The following is a 6,882-nucleotide window of genomic DNA, read 5'->3' as shown; positions in this document are numbered from 1 at the left end:
ACAATTAATTCAAGCATAAACGAGACAGCAATATTTCATAGACAAAAGTAATTGGTTATTATCCTTGAATCATTGTTGGAATATGTTCATTATATTCTTGGAATCTGACAATGGAAACACCATCAAATTGTTTATGTTTTGTTTTTGTTTTCCTAAATCAAGACAAATTGATACAAAACATCTTACAGAGAATTAACTATAAAAATTGTAAATCTAAATTTAATATTTGAAATTATGCAAGTAGTAGCAGAAAAAAATTGGGGGAAATCCTCTATAACCTGGATTGTAGAGGAATCCTTTCTAGGTAGAGCACAAAATCTGGTGCAATTTAAAAAATGAATGACGAAGTGTTGTACATAGAAATAATTTTAAGAGTTTTGTATGTAAACAAAACCAAACCAAACAACAACAAAAATCACCATAAACAAAGTAAAAAAAAATTGATATCAAAGTTGAAGAAAATATTGACAAAATATATTCCTTGTACAGAATCATATCCTAAATACAAATAGAACTTTTTCAAATTATAGAATTTCCTCAAATTCTTTTTTTTTATTATTATACTTTAAGTTTTAGGGTACATGTGCATAACGTGCAGGTTTGTTACATATGTATACTTGTGCCATGTTGGTGTGCTGCACCCATCAACTCGTCAGCACCCATCAATTCATCATTTATATCAGGTATAACTCCCAATGCAGTCCGTCCCCCCTCCCCGCTCCCCATGATAGGCCCTGGTGTGTGATGTTCCCCTTCCCGAGTCCAAGTGATCTCATTGTTCAGTTCCCACCTATGAGTGAGAACATGCGGTGTTTGGTTTTCTGTTCTTGTGATAGTTTGCTAAGAATGATGGTTTCCAGCTGCATCCATGTTGAAAAGTGGAACAAAAATAAGCAAACAAGTCACAAAAATAAAGATAGCCAAAGATACATGAAGATATATTTAACTTCATGTATAAAAAGAATTATGTAAATTAAAACTGTGTTTATATACCATTTCTCACATACAAATGGCAAAAACTCAGAAACTTGACAATACACTGTACTAATGAGGCTGTGGAGAAACTGTTATTTGTGGGGAGGGGATACAACATAGCACAACTTCTTTGGAAGGGAATTTGGCAATATTTAGCAGAAATGCCTATGCATTTGTCCTTTGACACAGTCATCTTACATCTATGAATTTACCATGAAAGTATTTTAAGAATACAAGAAATACACATACACATGATTGTTCATTGTAGCATTATTTGTAATTGCAAAATGTTGGGAGCTATGTAAATAACCAACATAGCGAATTGGTGGAATTAACTATTGTGTATACACACAATGAAAGACTATGAAGCTGTTTAAAGTAATACAGGAATACATAAATTGATATGGAGAAATTTGTAGAATATATTGCTAAGTTTTTTAAAAAAGCAAACAGCCAAAGAGTATATATAGTATGCTATTTCCATATAAGTCACAAGGGAAAATAAGAAAATATTCAAATATTTGCTAATTTTACAGTAAGAAATACAGCAAGAATATATAAAAGAATAACGATATTAGTTTATCTACAAGTGTGAGTTGAGAAAGGGGTAAAAAAACATAATAGAGAAAGTAACATTTCACTGAGTATAGCATTTACTACAGTTTTAAATCATATTGATACTGTACATATTCAAAAATAAACAATGCAAAAAGAATAAAAGAGCCAGTTATATATCTAATTTAAAAAAACTTGACTAAAATAAAAAAAATAAAAAACACTAATCCAATTGAGGTTGAAATGCAGTTGTTTGACTATATATCCTTTGGACAAAATAAAAAAAAAGAACTCCAAACATATCTGAAACTTAACAGATTTGTTTTAATTTTTTAAAGGTTTAACAATTGTGACTATTATATGTAGAGTAATTATAGTGCAAATGATTAAATATAATGATATTATTGGGATTCAGTTTTCTCACTGTGGAAAGGGAAACATACAAATATGAATTGGGAAAGGCAAAAATGAACTTTTTGAGTATCTATTCACCTATCTCTGCCTCCCCACTCCCCTGCCCAACTCCAGCCAACTGTGTCCTTGAAAGGACCTCGAAGCAATGAATATTCCATTAGCAATAAGCACATTTAGCATGCAGAAATCTGGATCTTTCTTTATAAATGTCATTCCACACTACAAGACATTAGAGATTCCTGGAGAAATAGCTAATTCTAGTGCTAGAGTAAAAATGGTTAGGAGGAACCTGAATCATTTTTGGTGCCAGCAAATTGGGAAGTGAACAAAAAGAAATGTTAGTGTGCCAAAATATGAGCATACTAAAAATACACAGGGATGAGACCGAAGGGGGCTCTCTTTGGCCAAACCTGGAACAACTTGAGTATCTAATTAAGTAAGAACAGTTATGGATTATTACCCACGGGATGAAGTAAAAATCCATGATTTCATACTATCAATAAAAATACGTAAATGATGAATAAAATAAAAAACCTTTTTTTTCAATATAATTCTCACCTATAAACATAAAAGGGATGATAGGGTAAAAATTATCATTTTGTACCTTTATAGTAAAAGTTTTGCAGGCAAGAAACAACAGCTGTTAACTTTAGAGGTAAAAATTTTGATGAGGAAGAGAATAATTACATTCCCTCAAATTATTTCTCTCAAAACTAAATATTAAAAGAAAAACAATAACTATATAGTCAATAAACCAGAGAACATCTAAACCAAATAATCAAAATTGCCATGGTCACTAACAGGGAAGAAACATCAAGTATCTCTGAATATTACATCCTAAGAAGGACACAGCATTACTTACGTAGATTTCCACCCCACAAGAAAAGCTTAACCTGAATCTAAACGTAAGAAAACACCAGCAAAACCTATTTGAAGGAAATTCAACTAAGATAACAAACCTATGTTCTTAAAAACTGAAAAAAGTAAATGCACTGTAAGTTAAAGAAAGGCTAAAACATGTTCTAGATATAATCTTTAAAGATTAAATTACAATTTAAAAGATATGTCAATTAAATGTATACATAATCCTGGATATGTTCAAGTAATGAGAAAAATGGCTAGAAAGGTTATTACTAGGACAGTTGAAGAAATTGGAATGTGAAACATAAATAAAATATTATACTAACTTACATTACATGAATTTGGTTATTTTACAATGGTTATATAAGAGCATCTCAGTCTTAGAGTACTAACACTGACTTTCAAGTGGGAAATGGGGCATGATGTATGCAATTTCATTTCCAATTGTTCAGAAAAAGTGAGATGTAGAGAAATAATGACACAGGTAGAACAAAATGTTAAAAATTGGTGAATCCAGATAAAGGATATTTGGGAATTATTTAATTTTTTTCTAGGTTTAATTTTTTTGGGGGAATAAAATGTATAAGAAATAGACATTTTCCAACATTTGAGGAGTTTTATAATTATCTTTCTGAAACTTATTTATTTTATTTATTGCTTACTTTTGTAGAGACAGGGTCTCACAAAAGAGAGATCAGGCTGATCCTGAACTCCTGGGCTCAAGTGATCCTCCCACCCTAGCCTCTCAAAGTGCTAGGATTACAGGTGTGAGCCACCAAGCCCGGCCTACGAAACTGATTTTTATTTAAATTCCATTGTGTTTAGATAATGTACTTTGACTATTTTTAGTTTTTAAACTTTGTTTAGACTTGCTTTAATGTCAGTTACACAGTTTGCTTTGGCAAATGATCCAAGGGTATATGAAAATAATGTGTATTTTGCTACTTAACTCTGAATTGAGTCTCTTTCTCTCTCTGTGTGTGTGTAATTTCATGTTTCTGTTAAAACCCAACATTCTTTACTTTCTTGAATATATTAATCACACAGTTATATTCAAGCCCTTGTATGACAATTCTAATACCAACTCTAGGTCTTCTATTACCTGCCTTTGTTTGTTTTCATTTTTGGTCATTTTGTCCTATGTTTTGATATGCCTGGTAATTTTTGACTGAATTCTCAACACTTTGGATGAAAAATTATAACAACTCTGGAATATGTCATTTTTATCGAACAAGGGTTAGATTTTCTTTGACAGCAAATACTGTATTAGTACTTGCCTTGATTTTGTTGTGTGCTGATTTCAAGCTCTGTAGAACTATTCTATATCACTTTCATTGTTACTTTCAGATAGTAGTCCTTACTCTTAAGCATGTTCCTTATACCGAGGAGGTGGCCTTAGTTCTAGGTTGTGGTTTTTCTGGGGTCTTAACAAAAGACCTGGAGTATTTGAGAAAATGTTTGCACCATTCCGGGGCTTGATCTTCGACATCTGCCTCCCTGATATTATATAACTGATAAAATTACTGTTTAGTTGTTTCCTTTCAGCAAATATTCATTTCTAGTCTTTTGTTCTTCCTTCCTTCCTGTCTGCCTGCCTTCCTACATTTTTCCTTCTTTCCTTCTTTTCTTCCTCCCTTCCCTCCTTTCCTTCCTCTCTCCCTCTCTTCTTCCCTCCCTCTCTCCTTTCCTTCTTTCCTTCCTTCCTTCCTTCCTTCCTTCCTTTCTTCCCTCCTTCCTCCCTTTCTTCCATCTTCCTTTGTTCCTTCTGTCATTCTTTTTTCAGTTTCATTTTTCATATGCAAGGATGGGTAATTAACCAATAACTAGGGGATTTGCCTGTAATTTTTTTTTCCCCTCATTATAGTAGTTTCCTCATTTCAAAGATTTTTGCTTCTTGAGTCTTATCCAATTTGGCAGCTTTAAATTCCAGTCACTGACTTTCAGCCAAGTGAGATGCTGGGTTCTGCCTGGGTTCTGCTCTATGATGCAGTGAATTGAAAAAATGTCTTCAAGGGCTTCTGCCGCTCCTGGTGCTGCTTGTGTGCTCGTTTGGTGCGGACCTGGTACCTCTTTTGTGAAGCGGCAGCTGAGGAGACTCCGGCGCTCGCCATGGCTGACGAAAAGCCCAAGGAAGGAGTCAAGACTGAGAACAACGATCATATTAATTTGAAGGTGGCGGGGCAGGATGGTTCTGTGGTGTAGTTTAAGATTAAGAGGCATACACCACTTAGTAAACTAATGAAAGACTATTGTGAACGACAGGGATTGTCAATGCGGCAGATCAGATTCCGATTCGACGGGCAAGCAATCAATGAAACAGACACACCTGCACAGTTGGAAATGGAGGATGAAGATACAGTTGATGTGTTCCAACAGCAGATGGGAGGTGTCTACTGCTTCTTTACTCCAGAACTCTGTTCTTTAAAGACCAAGATTACATTCTCAATTAGAAAACTGCAATTTGGTTCCACCACATCCTGACTACTACCATATAGTTTTCTCTATTCTTTCATTTCCCCCTTCCCCATTCCTTTATTGTACATAAAGTAACTGGTATATGTGCACAAGCATATTGCATTTTTTTAAAATTATACAGCCAATGGTATGTTTTAATTGATATCAAGTGGAGACAGGATGGGGAAAAATACTGATTCTGTGAAAATACCCCCTTTCTCCATTAGTGGCATGCTCATTCAGCTCTTATCTTTATATTCCAGTAAGTTATTTTGCTCTCGCTGTTTTAACAAAAACACACAACATAAAAATCCTTGCATACCTTGTTCAATTAGAGAATTTTAATGTTTTTCATTTATCATTGTAAAACCAAGGACAATTTTATAACTTTTTTGTATGTAGCTGTTACATGTAGGGCAATCTGTCTTTAAGTACGGATAAATTACTCTAAAACAAAAAAGAATCTTAGATAGTTTTCCCTTCAAGTCAAGCGTCTTGTTGTTTAAATAAACTTCTTGTTTAAAATGAAAAAAAAAAAAGAAAGAAAAAATGTCTTCAAGGGAAAAGATGGATGAATGTGGAACTCATCTTATGCTCTTCCATACTCTCAAGGATCACAGATCCTCAAATCCTGCCTCAGTTGGTTTATCTCTAATGCTTTCAAATAGTTTTTAAATATATTTTGTTTATCTTTCATAATTTTTTGTCAGAGGATTTGCTCAAAACAAATTACTTTGTTGTAGTGAGAAAAAAATTTTGAAAGTTATTATTTGAGCTCATATTTATCTCTATTTTAGAGACTCTCCCATAATACAAAGCTAACACTGGAAGAAGTATAAGTTAAATTCAGATCTTTTAATGATAAGTCCATTGAGCTTTCAGTAATGTATTAAGAAGCATACATATTTATTATAAAAATACTTTCAATATGTGGAATCTTCTGTGTACAAAATGTATTAAAACCTATGTTATTTGTGACAGGCTTCCTAATTTTCATATATGCTACATATATGTACGTTCATATGTGTGTGTGTATACATATATATATTTAATTAAAGCACAGTATAGATCAGCATATGTAAAACATATTTCCAAGCCTCTTATCCTAAGGTGCTATTATTTTTGTGGGTATGTGTTTAATAGATGTGACTAATACTCTCACTCAGCAGAGGAGATCTTAAATAGTTAACTCAATAACAAAATTGCAAAGATGAGTCATTAACTTTAATGAAGATCATTTTTTCTTTCTTTTTTATATTTTATTCACTCATGTAATAAATAATAGTCATAATAAAGCTATAAAAGTGATAATGATGATTTTGGTGGTTGTATAATTTTATACTTCCAAAAGGGCTAAAGCGTATCCCATCCATAATCAGTTGTTTAAATTATATGCCTTGAAATGACACTCAATGTTTTAAAAAAGAAAATGTATTTTGGGAGAATTTCATCCTAAAAATAAATCTGCCTCAATTAGTAAGCTTGAGTCCTCATTCTCCTGCTCATTTAGCTTAATGAATGTCATTAGCATGGGCTGTTAATCATAATGGATAAGATATGAGTTGCTTTCTTTCTCCCTTATGTTTTCCACCCTAGGAAAAAAAAATCCATGCAGGTGGGGTT

General features: G+C 32.8%; 1 pseudogene; it reads left to right on the top strand.

Annotated features, from left to right (window-relative positions):
* The first annotated feature begins 4,825 nt into the window (after positions 1-4,825).
* On the top strand, positions 4,826-5,375 carry LOC117072405 (annotated as a pseudogene).
* The last annotated feature ends 1,507 nt before the right edge of the window (positions 5,376-6,882 follow it).

Source organism: Trachypithecus francoisi, unplaced genomic scaffold, assembly GCF_009764315.1.
Source record: "Trachypithecus francoisi isolate TF-2019V2 unplaced genomic scaffold, Tfra_2.0 Lachesis_group4, whole genome shotgun sequence".
NCBI lineage: Eukaryota > Metazoa > Chordata > Mammalia > Primates > Cercopithecidae > Trachypithecus > Trachypithecus francoisi.
The sequence above is the reverse complement of the archived record's forward strand: the minus strand, read 5'-3'. Positions and strand labels throughout refer to the sequence as shown.